The sequence below is a fragment of the Pleurodeles waltl genome, chromosome 9 (genome assembly GCF_031143425.1).
Source record: "Pleurodeles waltl isolate 20211129_DDA chromosome 9, aPleWal1.hap1.20221129, whole genome shotgun sequence".
NCBI lineage: Eukaryota > Metazoa > Chordata > Amphibia > Caudata > Salamandridae > Pleurodeles > Pleurodeles waltl.
In genome coordinates, this window is record NC_090448.1 from 290,035,381 (window position 1) to 290,050,207 (window position 14,827).

Below are 14,827 nucleotides of genomic sequence, written 5' to 3' on the forward strand. Positions count from 1 at the left end.
ATCTTTCTCATCCTCATATGCTCCAATCAGAGGCAGATCTAACCTTACTTTTGTTTGATTCCTTCTTTTTGACCATCTTTCTTCCTTTCTATCCAGTTCATTCCATTTTCAAATGTAGTCAATCAGTTCCTCAATCTGCAATTTCATTCCTGAAGGTCTCATGTGAGAAACAACTTGATAATTTTGGGTCCAGACGGTGGAGTCTTTCCTCCTCATGAGAAGGATGTGGTGGAGCATAGAAAGTAGGCCGGGTGATGGACTGGCTGAGATGAAAAGACTTAACCACCTTTGGAAGGAAGGAAGCTTTAGTGCGCAACACCACTTTGTCAGGGTCGACGTTGATAGTGGGCACTATCGACATCAGGAGCATCGACAATCGATCCTGCGCCGAGGAAGGTCTCAAGGGTGGGACCGGCGCAGGTGCACATCTGTGAGGGTATCCGGAGGGGACCTCGGTGGCCGGAACCAAAGCTGCTGGCGCGGAACCCAAAGACCCCTTAACCGAACCCTTTGGGCCTCAAGGCGCTGTATCGGGGTCGGTCCGCCAAAAGATGAGGCGCATGGCCTCATAGAACTCTTTAAGTTGGGCGGGGGGTCACTCTGGCTCCGGTAAACTCGGGAAGCGCGGAGCGGACCCAGACAGAGGCTCCGAGGAAAGAGGCCTTGAGCGTCAACGCTCCTCCCGCGTTGCGTCAGCCGAACGATGGGGTGAAGTCAGAGAGCGATGGGACCTCTTCGACTTCTTCTTTTTCTTACCTGCACCAAAAGATTTCGAAGACGATGAGTGGTGATGGCTCCGCTCTCGACCTTCATCTCGATCAAGACCGGGTCTTACGTGGAGTCGAGTGCCGGGCTGCCATGAGTTTGAGGGACCGCTCCCTCAAGGCCTTTGGGTGCACCGCCCAGCACTTGGAGCACAACTTCAGGTCGTTGTCCCGCTCGAGACACCACAAACAAACCTGATGTGGATCTGTCCCCGACATCATGCAGTAACAGTCATCGCACGGCTTGAAACCGGTCTTCGGGGACATCCTCGAAGCACCAAATATCTCACTCGAAAACTAGACAAAACGGTCGAAGTCGCTCAAAAAGAGACCAGGGAAGCTCTCTCCAGATCAGCATGGGGCACCAAAAGAAAAGAACTGACGTCACTGTGCGACAGCGGCGTCAATATACTACTCCCTATGACATCACGGCGACTACGACGCCAACGATGCCCGCAGAGTCGACCAACACCATCTACTGACGTGCAAGGGTATTGCTCAAAGAAAAATCTCCGGATCCAGTCTTACGCCTGGGGGAAATTCTAAGGTAAGGAATCTGCAATTAGAAGTCTCTATCAAATATATTGATTCACGTCCCTCTCAATCCTTTCAGGATGCAGCGAATAGATGTAGTGAGAGAGTGGGCCTGTCAGAGCAACAACCTGACTACATGAAACAGAAGAAAGACTCACCACGATCTTCAGCCAAAAAAGAAGACAAGGCCACACAACAAATGCCACAGTTTAATAAGAAAAAGGTGGGAGCACTGTCAATTAGAAATGCAAGTAAACTTGAGAACATTGCTTAAGAACAAGACGTGGGCTATGACGCTGCTGGACAGCGTAGCTGAAACCACAATATGTCGCCTGAGTCTGAAAGATCATCTGGATGCGACAGCAATTAGCAACCTTATTGCAGTCAAGCTTGCAGACAGGTACGTTCTCCCACCTGAGAGGGTTTATGATTTAAATATCCAAATTGGGCGAGGCATAGAGTGCACCATTAGTGTGATATTCTGGGATGTGCTTAGTTGTGACATCCTATTGGCCGAAAGGGACTGGCCACCTGAGCATTTCCATAAGCTCCCACATAGGGAAGATTTTGCCTTCTTTATCTGATCCTGTCCCAGAGGTGGTAAAACAAGCCTACGCTGTCAATTGGGCTTTGGCGCAGGCATTTGCACTATACTGCAACCATGTAGGTTGGGATAAGGATTCTGCTTACCATGTAATACTGATTAGGTCTACACCCCAGCCTCAGCCACAATATCCTGTTAAACATGAAGCCAAAGCTCCACTGAGGAAGATCCTCACTCAGCTCGAGTACCAGGGTGTAACTGAGCCCTGACTCTGCAATGAATAACCTGTTATTCCCCATTGCAAAATGCAACCATTCATACAGAATAGTCTTACTTACAGACATCTAAAGTCATACACGCACACACACAATACAAAATTCACACAGCACAGCACTAATTAACAACATAGTGCGTAAAAAGTATTTAAAACCTTGAATATCTCCAACGTTTTTTTCTGCCAAATCTTAGCACATGAACTGAGTGCATTCTCATTTGGCTCACAAAAATGCTTCTGTTGTCTGTCCCAAGGCTACAAGAACAGCCCAGGGCTGTTCTCAACCCCTGTAAAATAAATATCATAAATAAATATTATAAGATATTGATCCTGAGGCGTTGTCCTATGTGGTTTTATTGGGATAAGGAGATAGCTTGGCCTTCTGGCTTGCAGGCCTGTGTCCCATTCACCTAGTGGCTTTTAACCTACTTAGCCTGCTCTGTTTTAGCACATTTATTTACTCTCTCAAACATTCAAATGAAACCTCGGCCATCAGATCTCACTCCAATTGATACAGTTCCTCCCTGTGCACTTGAGATTCACTATACCGGCCTCCCACATTCACTCAGAAGAAAGTCCCTTTCTGATGGTACTGTCGACAACATCTCAAAACCAGTACCACAACACAGCAGAACAACAGAACAACAGAACAACACAGTGTTTTCTACACTTTTCTCATATACTGGGATCATAGGCCATGACAGACCCAATAATATCTCAACTTCTTTGCAATTGGTACCACATTCACTCAACAACTTGGAAATGTATCCGCAAAACATTTCCCAATCATTTCAAAACACCACAACCTCAGCATAAACAATTCCCTATTAATACTCACACATCCACTGAGTTGTAACGAGGATGGAACTCTATGAATCTTCTGATCAAAGCATAGGCTTAGAATTTTGGTTTTGACAATTTCATAATGGAACACCCTAACTCCCTATCTCCCTGAGGAAACCATCCTCTGGAACACCCTGACTCCCTCTCTCCCTGAGGGAACCAGACTTCTGTTACCACCAGATTTGATGGCACATTTATATGCTCTTCGCTTGAGGCGGCAGGTCTTTTATTCCCTGCATAAGGGTTAACTAGAAAGTTAGGTAACAACTCAACCATCAACAATGTGCAGTGTAGCCAATTTGGCCACACAACAAAGACCCAAATCAGAAAAAAATCACAAAAAAAGCTGAAGGGTTTTATTACAAATTAACACTTAGGTTGATGTAAACAAATCTCAAAAACATTTTGGGAACATACATAATAACTATAGGGTAGCCAAATCTCCTGAAGAAATTCAAACGTGTTAGCATAAGGCATAACAAAAATTTGGTTTCAGCGATACAAAACATCAGAACAAGATTTGATGCTCAGAAAACAATTGCCTGTCTTCCCTCTCAAATTGGTCCAAGTTAAAAGCATCTAACTAAATCAATCTATAAAGAGTAGGGAAGATCCCAAAAGTCAAAAAGCTTATGGCAAAAACAAATCTAGAAATCCATAGGGATGAAAAATAGCAAAGGAAGTTGAAGGTGCCAGCATTTCAGAAGCTCAACCACGAGTCTTCTTAAAGAGAGTTAAGTGTAAGCCTAAGCCACACTCAGCAAAGCATGGAGATAAAAGGGAAAGTCAGAGGTCTGTACCTCTCAAAGTCCATGGGAAAGTGCCCTAAAATCAATCTATGAAAACACTAGTTAATACCACACAATTCCGTTAGTTGACACCCTCAATCAGACCATTACAAGTTCCTTTGTATTCTCCTGTCCATGGTGTAACCTGCAACATTAGCATTCTATCCCAGAATGTTGCTGTCCTTGGTCCTCTAGACATTGATTGCATTATATACGAATAAGGGACAGTCATCTTGCACTTTGGGTCTGATTTAGAGTTTGGCTGAGGGGTTTACTCTGTCACAAATGTGAACAATAGCCCGTCTGCAACATTATGATCACGTTATAGTCTATGGAGATCGTAGTAACCTGTCCACCAGACTCTAAATTAGGCTCTTAGTGTCTATATGTTCTTTTTTCAAGGTTCTTTTCTCAGACTCTCTATGAGTAAAACAATAGGACATCTATTTGCAAACTAGCATGTCATGTGAATGCACCTGCAGCAAAATAACGTTAGCAGAAAATGAAGAATAATTTCTCATGTTAAAGAAATTCTGACCCAGTAATGTCAAACTTAAACATTATTCACTAATTCACATTTAATTTCATATTATACTGTGCACATATTAATTTCTACAATTTTGTGTCAGTTACATTAATTCACATGAGATTTCATGTTACAGTAAAAAATAAGTGCAACCATTGTAAATACATGAGTCTAAGTATGGTGAAGAAATACATTTCCAACATAAAACTATAAAACTTTGGAGCACACCTTACATAAATTGTTATAGTTTCTAGTACTATTACACTCAAATACACAAGGATGGTTATGAAAATCAATCAAGTCTTTATATATCACGTAAGGTGTTAAGGCACACCATATAAAGTTTTCCTAACACTAAAGTGAATGCACTTCATTAATGAATTTGAATGCATCACTTTATATTAGTATAATCTTAAAACACAATATATATGGTATGGCATGGTTACAAATAGGACATAATTGTAGTATCAGGGGTCACAGCAAAATCTCTGTTGCTTCACTTATATCCAGCCACACTGAGCAAGGTACAGTGAGGGCCAAATCAGTCTCGTCCATGAGGCAGCAGGCGTAAAAAAACAGAGAACAGGACTTCCTTCTCTTTGTGCAGATGAAGCCACAATGTGGTGGTGCATGAGTGTAGTGGGCCTTCAGGAGCCTTACTCCAAGGCTCCAAGTTGGTTCAAGGCTACCCAAAAAAAAAGCAGAGAACCCCTGCGGAAAACTGAGGGTGCCACAACAGTGGTATCTCTAAAGGAGTAAATTTCAGCTCAAAGTAATGGGTGGCTACAAACAGCACAGAGACCTCCAGAGGAGAAATAACCAGGCCAGCGCTCGTGATGTGTACTCCTACCCAGAAACACTTGAGTACTGGGTGGCCCAGGCAGATGCACTTCAGAACGTTTTTTGTGCATCGATGAAGCCAGGGTACTTCAAAGCCCAAGTTGACTGTGCTACCATAAATTAATAAAAGCTCTGCCAGCCTGTAGCAGCAGCAGCGGATCACCATGCAGGTCGAAGCAAGGCAGCCCACGCCAGGCTTTGCCTCTCTCATGCAGTATTCAGCAATGTAGAGCACGGCCTGGTCACCCCAACCCCTCCCAGCCCGATGAAGACACTAAGAGGTAAGTTATGAATGGGTTATAGTGGACTGGGATAGGCCAGTAAGGTCGCCAGCTATCCAACAGAATCATGTTTTAATATTTTACAAAGCCCCAGACACGATAACCCGGATTTTGTATAAAATGTTCAACATTCATTTTTGACACTGCTTTTCTGCCCTGGTTGACTGTGCTTTATCAGCCACTGACTATTGAAGCAGCTCTAGAACATATTTTAAAATATTTTATTCTTATGTATGTTGTTGTAAATATGCACTGATAAAAGGAAAAAATACTGGCATTTGGTCATTTTTACGTTTTATCCTGCAACTTAAAAGGGGCCTACATCCCGCCCCACCTTGGTTTCCTTGCTTTTATTGTTTCCTATTTTGGCCACTTTTCACTTTTCCTCCGTTTCTATTGGCTGTCACACTATTTTCTTGCATTTACCAATGCTTGTTCCAAGTGTTTTACTCTTATCAGTGTCCCGAGGTCCAAGTACTGTGTTCCTTCGCTTCGTTTCCAACCAAACGTCCCACACGAGACACCCCTGCAGCCGTGTTTGACTTTTTCTACATGAATAAGTGTCATTAAATGTGTCTGTGCAGCGCACAGAAGCGGCAGCTGCGCCCTGCTACATAGCAGAACGGAGCAAGTGTCCGGGACAGTCACTGAATGTTGTGCCTCACACCGGGGCTCAATGACATCGCAACAGCGCTCATCAGTGTCCCCGTGGCACGAGCAGGCCCCCACTCTATTGCTCCCTTTTGTTGCAAGGACAGCACTTATGTTTTTTATTTCCTTTGCTTTCTTGCTTTGTTTCTTGCTTGCTAATTATTCTACCCCTTGGAATATATCAGCTGCTACCCACGCCTTTTCAAGGCTAACAAAGGCAGTGTGGTGCAGTGGCCGTCTGCCTTCGGTCAGTGAGAGGGCATCGGAGCTTCTGAACTGCTCTGGGTGAGTCTCAGGTTGCAGTCGCTGTAAATTACCCGCCACCAAGGCCTAATCTGGTTCATTCATGCCTCGAAGCCACTCAGTTCCCTCCCGCACCTTCTGGACAGATCAGTTTACCTGCTCTCCTGGGAATATAGACATTATCTGACCCATCCTCGTGTGACGACAAAACACGCTGCCGGCAAGAACACCACCTGAGAGCAGCCTGCCTAGCCCAGCACAGAGAGTAAGCATCCCTGCCTAAACTTACTTTTATTTCGGATTAAAGCACATGCAAAAATGTATTCTATGGTATTGGACAATAGATTATCTTGAGTAATTAACAGAGTAGTCATTAAGCAACAATGGGGCTTCATATATGACCAGAACACTACTAGACATATTAGTAAAGCGATTGCCATGCTTGCTGGCGCCAGTACCTTGGGATATTGGGTGGTAAAACTCTGCCTGATGCTGAAAAAGTATTCAACCGAGTATCATGGAGATACTTAAGCCAGATTTGTTTCTCAAAAAAAATATATACAGAGCAAATAAGTTCTTTACATCTCCCAGAGCATGAACAGTTACCACGGGCCAGATCTCAAATATTATGAATACCACTCGGGGAAACAGGGAGGACTGTCTCATTTCCTCACTGCGTTTTGCAATCTATCTATAGCCGGTTGATTTGAATGTGTTAAGGACTAAGCCATCTGTATACATAAATGATGTAGCTGCCTATTCTCTAAAGCTCTATAGTTCTTGGAAATAATAAAAACTACAGCTGAACAAATTCGCATTTGTTAAACCGGTCAGCCTTTAGGTGGTCTCCCCGGATCCTTTTGCCTGCTTGCCTCCCATTTTGCTGAGTTCATTTTGTTGACCTTAGGACTCCGTGCACTTTACTCCTGCTGACCAGTGCTCACTTTCCTCAACATGGTTTGATTTGTATATATCTAATTGGCATATTTAATTTACTTATAAGTCCCTAGTAAAGTGTACAGAGACCTCACAGAGTAAACATTCTTGGGCACAAAAGCACCAATGTAGAATATTTTGTACTTACTAATCACCTGCCTGTCGGTTAGAAGATCTGTAAATATTATGTTTTGCTGTAATCTATCTATACTCAATGAGTATAGATGGACACCGTAAGGCCTGAAGGTTGAATACACAGTACCAGTAGTCGAAGCTGCAACTTGTAGGTTGCATCAAGGGTTCAGCAGTAGGTGCAGGACCCACCAGGTTTCTTACGATTCAAACAATTTTCCAAGCAAGGTAAAACAGATGAATGAGACTAATGAAACGTTTTATTATGGTGCAACTGTCTCCATTATACAACTATCCAGAGACTTGCACCATCTTAGCACTACACACAAAGTGCAACAATACCCACTCAAATACTGCTTGTTTTATTGACTTGGGCATGAAACTTCTAGCATGCAGATACCACACATGTGCCTGCAGTTTAAGCATTAACTCGCTAAGCTGTCGTACATGCAGTTATGACATGCACATGCTCAAGAGGAAGTCTCAAAGAATATGCCAATGGTAAAACATTTTGGGGGTCATTACAATATTGGCGGTAAAAGCCACTTACCGCCGTGCAGAAGACCGCCAACACACCGCCGCAGCTGCAGAATTCCGCCACGGTCATTATGACCCACAGCTTGGAATCCGCCAAAATCCAGTCACCCACACAAGTCCGCCACACCAAAGGTCAGTGATAAACTGGCGATAACAAAACCTCCACCGTCACGCCCACACTATCACGACACACGAATACACGCAGCGGTCTCTCAACCGCGGTATTCCATTGGCTTTACACACCGCCGCGCTCAAAATACACACAAATTTACAAAACACTACCACATTGGACAATTCAAAATACACACACCTGATACACATACACACATCCCTCCCACACATCCAATACAATATAAAACACACACCCACAAACCCTTACGTCAACAATTGTAACTGAAGGCCAGAGAGAGACACCACAAGAAACAACACTAGCATCCACAGGCACTCAACACCATCACTCACACAACATCCAAGCACCTCACACAACACACCTCTAAATATCACCCCACACATCACTACACACCCCACCCCACACATCACCCACACCACCCCATGGCACCACAAAGACACCCCAGGTTCTCTGAGGAGGAGCTCAGGGTCATGGTGACCCATGTCCCTGTGATTGATTAGGGAACTCCAAGTGCACAGCGTAGTGCAAGGGGCTTCTGTGTCTGTAGTGTCCACCAACAGTAGCGGTACTGCATGCACTCAACATGTCTTTCTTCTGTCTCCCCCCCCCCACTTTTTGTGGTCTCCCTGTTCTTGTGTGCATTATCATCATCAGGCGGAGGAGCAGTGGCACCACAGCAGGAGGGAGCTGCATCCCACATGGCCATGGAGGGCGATACAACGGAGTCTGAATTCACCAGTGGGAAGTGGGTGAGGGGAGCTCCACGGCGGGGACAGGAGCTGAGACCAGCGATACAGACTCCTCTCTCTGTGCCCACCGCATCTACAGGTACAGCCGCCACCCCCCCCCTACCAGGATCGCCCTCCCAGCAGCCCCTCAGCGTGTGTCCCGTGCCCGCTCACCCAGGAGGGTGTGCATCTCCTTCGCCCCAGGCACCTCAGCCCCTGCCCCTGTCACCCCTGCTGCCCTCAGTGAGGAGGCCATTGACTGCCTCAGGTCCCTAACTGTTGGGCAGTCTACCATTTTGAATGCCATCCAGGGTGTAGAGAGGCAGTTGCAACAAACCAATGCATACCTGGAGGGCATTCATTCTGGTGAGGCAGCCCATCGGCGAGCTTTTCAGACTCTGGCCTCAGCACTGATGGCAGCCATTGTCCCTGTCTCTAGCCTCCCCCCTTCAAATTCCTCCACCCAGACCCAAACCCCTGTACCTCAGCCTATCCCAAGCACACCATCAAACCAGCATGCACACACATCAACACACAAGGGAAGCTCTGGCAAACATAAGCACCACACATCTCACAGGCACTCACGCATCCATCATACACATGCAAACACACCAACATCCACTGCCTCCACTGTGTCCCCCTCCTCCAGGTCTCCCTCCTCCCTCCCTGTCTCTTTTCCACTCACACCTGCATGCACTACATCCTCAGCCACTACGTCCATCAGCAGCACACCCACCACCACACCCCGCTCACGTGCACTCACCACCCCCACTACCATTCACACATCTTGTGTCCTGTACCAGTGTGACTGTGAGCCCTCCTCCCAAACTACACAAACGCAGCCACACACCCACCCAACAGCCATCCACCTCACGACAGCCTCCAGCCCATGCACCTTCACCCAAAGTCAGCAACCGTACACCTCCTACAACCACTACCTCTTCCTCCACTCCAAACCCCCTCCATCTACCCGTCCCAGTGTTCCCAAAAAACGTTTACTGTCCAACCATGACCTCTTTCCCTCACCTGCCCCACCCCTTCAGTCTCCTAGGGCACGCCTCTCCAGGTCCCAACCCAGCACCTCAGCCACAACATCTGCGGAACGAGTGGTGCCAGTAGGAACTGGCTTCTGGAGTGCGCCAGGCAGCAGGGCAGCCAGTGTGGCAAGGAGCCAGAGCACGGACAGTCCCCCACCTGTAAAGCACAAAAAGTTGCCCAGTGCCCGGCGGGAGAGAGGAAAGAAATCAGCCACCAAAGCCGCTCCCAGGGGTACAGTTGGGAGTGTGGAGACAGCTGCGCCACCATCCAAGGTGGGAAAGGGGCACAATAAAACCGGCAAGTCTGGGAAAATCTGCACAGCGGACAAGACCGCCACCAGCACCGCTGCCCAGGACACCGACGCCACCAGCACCGCTGCCCAGGACACCACCGCCACCAGAACCGCTGCCCAGGACACCGCCGCCACCAGCACTGCTGCCCAGGACACCACCGTCACCAGCACCGCTGCCCAGGACAACGCCGCCACCAGCACCGCAGGCCAGTGAGCGCCAAAGATTCTGACGCTACTGCGGCCGCCACAAACTGGATGAAGCACTCTGGGCACAAAGCCCCCTCCAGAACCAGTGGAGAAAGACATCCACTACCTCAGTCCTTGGCAGGATGAAACACTCTGGGCACAAAGCCCCCTCCAGAACCAGTGGAGAGATACATCCACTACCTCAGTCCTTGGCAGGATGAAGCACTCTGGGCACAAAGCCCCCTCCAGAACCAGTGGAGAAAGACATCCACTACCTCAGTCCTTGGCAGGATGAAGCACTCTGGGCACAAAGCCTCCTCCAGAACCAGTGGAGTATCACATCCACTACCTCAGTCCTTGGCAGGATGAAGCACTCTGGCCACAAAGCCCCCTCCAGAACCAGTGGAGATTGACATCCACTACCTCAGTCCTTGGAAGGATGAAGCACTCTGGGCACAAAGCCCCTTCCAGAAACCAGTGGAGAATGTTATCCACTTGAGAGACTGTAGCTTTGCACTCCCCAGGATTGAACAGGGGCAACCCACCCACTGTAGAGACTTGAGAGACTGTGGCTTTGCACTCCCCAGGATTGAACAGTGGGCATGGAGCCCCCTCGTGGATCTGGCATTGTGCACTCGTCCAGCTGAGGTGCCCCCCCCCCCTTCCCTTCCCCCTGAGGTGCCTGTTTTATTTCTATCTGATGCCCCAGCAGTGTTCTCTCCGTCTTCTTCGGGTATTGAGTGTGGGCTTCGCCCATGCCTTTTGGGCCCAGTGGTCCACGGACTATGATCCTTGGACTTGTATTCTTGGTGTATATATTTGTTTATAGTGTGAATATCTTTATATATGTATATATTTTTGATTACTGTCTTTGGATATATTACAATCATTCGACTCATTTCCTTTTGTCCTTGCATTCTTCCAGGGGGGTTTGGGGTGGTGTAACTGTAAAGTATCATGATGTATTAGTGTGTGTGTGTTGTCGTAGGTGAGGGTGGGGGTGGGAGTGTTGCGTGTTGCTTGTGTGTGTCACAGTTTTTTCCCTACCCCCTCCCCTGTGTCGTAGGTGCAGTACTCACTGTGGTCTTCGCCACCGGCGTTCGTGCTCCTGGTAGAGGAGCAGGAAGATAAAGGCTGGAAGAATCTGATGTTCCGGTTCCATGGCCTCCTGGTTCCTCGTGGGATGTGTAGAGGTGAGCGTTTCCCCTTCCAAGTCCTGTTTCTGCCATGTTTTTTTTGCTGTGAATCCGCCCCTGAAAAGGTGGCGGATTGGCCTGTTGTAATTCAGTGGGCGGTACATTGTCCTCTGCTTGTCTGTTGGCGGTTACCGCCACGGTGTTTGTTTGTACCTCCTTGGCGGTCGGAGTGTTAAAGTGGCTGTCTATGTTGGCGGGTTCCGCCACGATCGTAATTCCATTTTTTTTTTCGCCAGCCTGTTGGCGGTTTTACCGCCGCTTGAACACCGACCGCCAGGGTTGTAATGACCACCTTTATGTTTTGCAGTTCAATAGGTGGATAATACTCGTAAAGTGTCTCTTGGTTACGTTAGAACTCTCTGAGGAAATGGAGAACCAAAAATGCAGAAGGGCAGATTTATTAACTTTTAGCACAACGCAGTGTAACACTTGTAATACTGCATTTATGGATGCTGTAGGAAATCTCCCAAGTAATGGGTCCATCAGGTGGTTGCATAGCTATTCCAGGATTGTGTCGACGCTTCCCTCAGCTCATAGAATAAAAACATGAATAAGAATGGGATGATTAAAATGTGTGTGTAGCATCTATCAAATGACACTTGTCAAACACCGAGAAAACTGATACGTATTTGTCAGTTTGCCATAGCACGCAATGTGTCATCCATTTAATAATTGACAACCATTTTGTAAATGTTGATCGTGTTAGCTGCTTTACCGGTTATTGAGTTGTTCACATTTTTTGAGGAAATGTAACAAAATGTTAGTTTTAAATGATTTCAGGAAGCAGTGATATTGTTGGAAAGGGACTTGGTTATGTTTTGCTAACTCTGCCTCTGAGACTCATATATGCTGGGAAGTCTACTTCATGGCTCTGGAGTTGAACCTTCGCTAATGAAATACATGTGCAGTTAGCTATAGATTGTGCTTTCGAATTTTCGTCAAGGTCAACTCAGTCTTTCACATTTCCAAAGCAAATGAATTGGGTGTCATTTAACCGAGTAATAATAGCTCCTGCTACAAACAGCGCTTAGACACTGCAGAAGTATGGCATAAAGCGCTAGATACATTTTGAATCAAGCAAAGATTGATTTAACTTAGCGTCCGTTTGCTGCAATTGAGTTAGTATTTCTTCTTTTTTTTCATTTTTAAGGTATTGGATGGGAGGCTTTACATGAGCACCAGATACTTTACACAAGTTCAGACTGATTTTTATTTTAGGGGAGATTAAGTGATCTGCCCAGAATCACAAGATGTTGAGGCAATGCAAAACTAGAACCTGCTTCTCAGGTTCCAAAGTCGGCATCTGTGCCCGTAGGTCGACATCCTTTCCACTCTCACCCATTTCTCCATTCAGACGGGGCACAATGTGTTTTTTCAAAAAGGTGCCTCAAAGTTTTTTAAAAATATAATGCGGCTATCCTTGACTGCATCACAGCTCTTTTATTTAGTTTTAGCTAAGTTGCACAGCGGCATGCGAATAGATCTCGCATAGGCGAGAACTACTGGCTTTGCGAATGCTTGTTCTGTATCTATTATGAGAAAAAGGTGAAAAAGCATCCTCAAAGGTCGGCTAAAATAACACCTAACGGGAAGGTACAACTGCTGGCAAAATGCGGTTTGAAAGGGCGGAGATAAGCAAACCTTGTTGCAATAATAAATAAATAACAAACAGATCCTTCATTTATGTATTGTTAGAAATCTAAATACTATACTTAATGGTGACTTAAAGTTGCCTCTCACGTAGCAATGTAAAATAAGAAAGGATTAGCCATTCTCAGAACAAAGAAAGCATCGCGGGGAGGAAGATGTTTTTCCTACTCTGCATGCAAATGGTGGAATGCGATGCTCAAACACCACAGAGCACAGCCAAACGTCTTATTATTTAGAAAATAACTGAAAACTTGGCTTTTCCCACTTTCCTCAATTAACTTTTTCTGTCACCTTTCTCTTTAAGGTTTTTGCCTGACAATAGCGCATCCACGCACTTTATAAAAAAAATATTATTATTATTATTACTATTACTAGCATTGGCAAAGTCAATACATCTCAGAGTGCAGGGGGAGAGGAATACCTGATGGAGATTTTGCTCGAAAACACACGCATCCTGCATGGCAAAGTAAAAGGAAGTTCTTGAAAAGTAAACACTGGAAGCAGAGAAGGCAACCAATCAAAAGAGAAGTAAAGAAGCAATGTCCCATGGAAGCGACAAAGACAAAATTGACAAGCTGTGACATAAATAAGAAGCAGGTAAATGAGAATTACAAGGAAAGGTAACTATAGTAAGCATTCGGCGGAGTCCGAGCTGCAATATGTTACATAAAAGACAGAGCATATGCTGTCACGTAGGCTTCGACTTAAAAACTGCTTTTGGAGCTACACTTATTATGCCTTGGCGCCCTCTGGTGCCAAAGCAGTATAAGTACAGTGAAAATCTGTGCTTTCTGGTTTCAACTGACAAGCAGGTTTTGTATTGTATTGGGAGTATATTTGGTTGCAAATGGTTTTATCGTATGATGAAACAACACAGTCCATTATGTCAAGACTGGCTTTCAGGCTGTACTTGGCCAGATTTTGACGGTTATGTACGGGTTGGGCAAAGGGAGAGTGGAAATCCTCAGGGAGACCAGGCAAGATCCTAATCATCACTCCCCAGAACCGGCGAGTGTGAAGCAGTCAGAGGCATGCAGCATTAAATTAGTGGAGGGTCAAACTGGCGAGAGGAAATCTCTTATGCCTAGAGCAACAAGTAGTTTTGGACTTCCTACTCAGAGCAGCTAAGAGGAAGATATTAAGGTTCACCGTGCTCACCCAAGCCAAAACTCTCTGAAATTAGATGTTGCATCAGGAATTATGGGTCGCCTGCAGCAGGTATTTGGCCCAGAGAAATCGGTTGGTTAACAGGTGGTGCAGACCACATTTTGGAGCAACTCATCACAAGAGCTTCAGCCATCTCTCCATTAAACTAAATTAAGGGCTCAGCGATTGATGGCTAAGCTCCAAATCTGAGTGGGCAAGTTTGTCCTTGATGTGGGCAACTCTACATCAGTGACTTCTACGGCAACCGCAAAAGATGCACCCATTTCAGTAGATGGCCCCAATTCTAACTCGGGTATAGATTCCAACCCATTGGCATTTGTACGACCGGGGATGAGGCCAGCATTAGTATAAAGATGGGGAGTAAATTGTCCAGACTCTCTAAGGACCTGAAACTTGTCAGAACCGAAAATGGCTTCCAACCTCAGTGCTGGCATTGTGATGAGGGAACAGCAGGTGAATCCTCCCTCGCCACCATCTGAGTTTTAGTTAGCACATTCTAATATCTTTCAGAAATCTGCTCCAGATCTGAGACAAAAATCAGGACTGA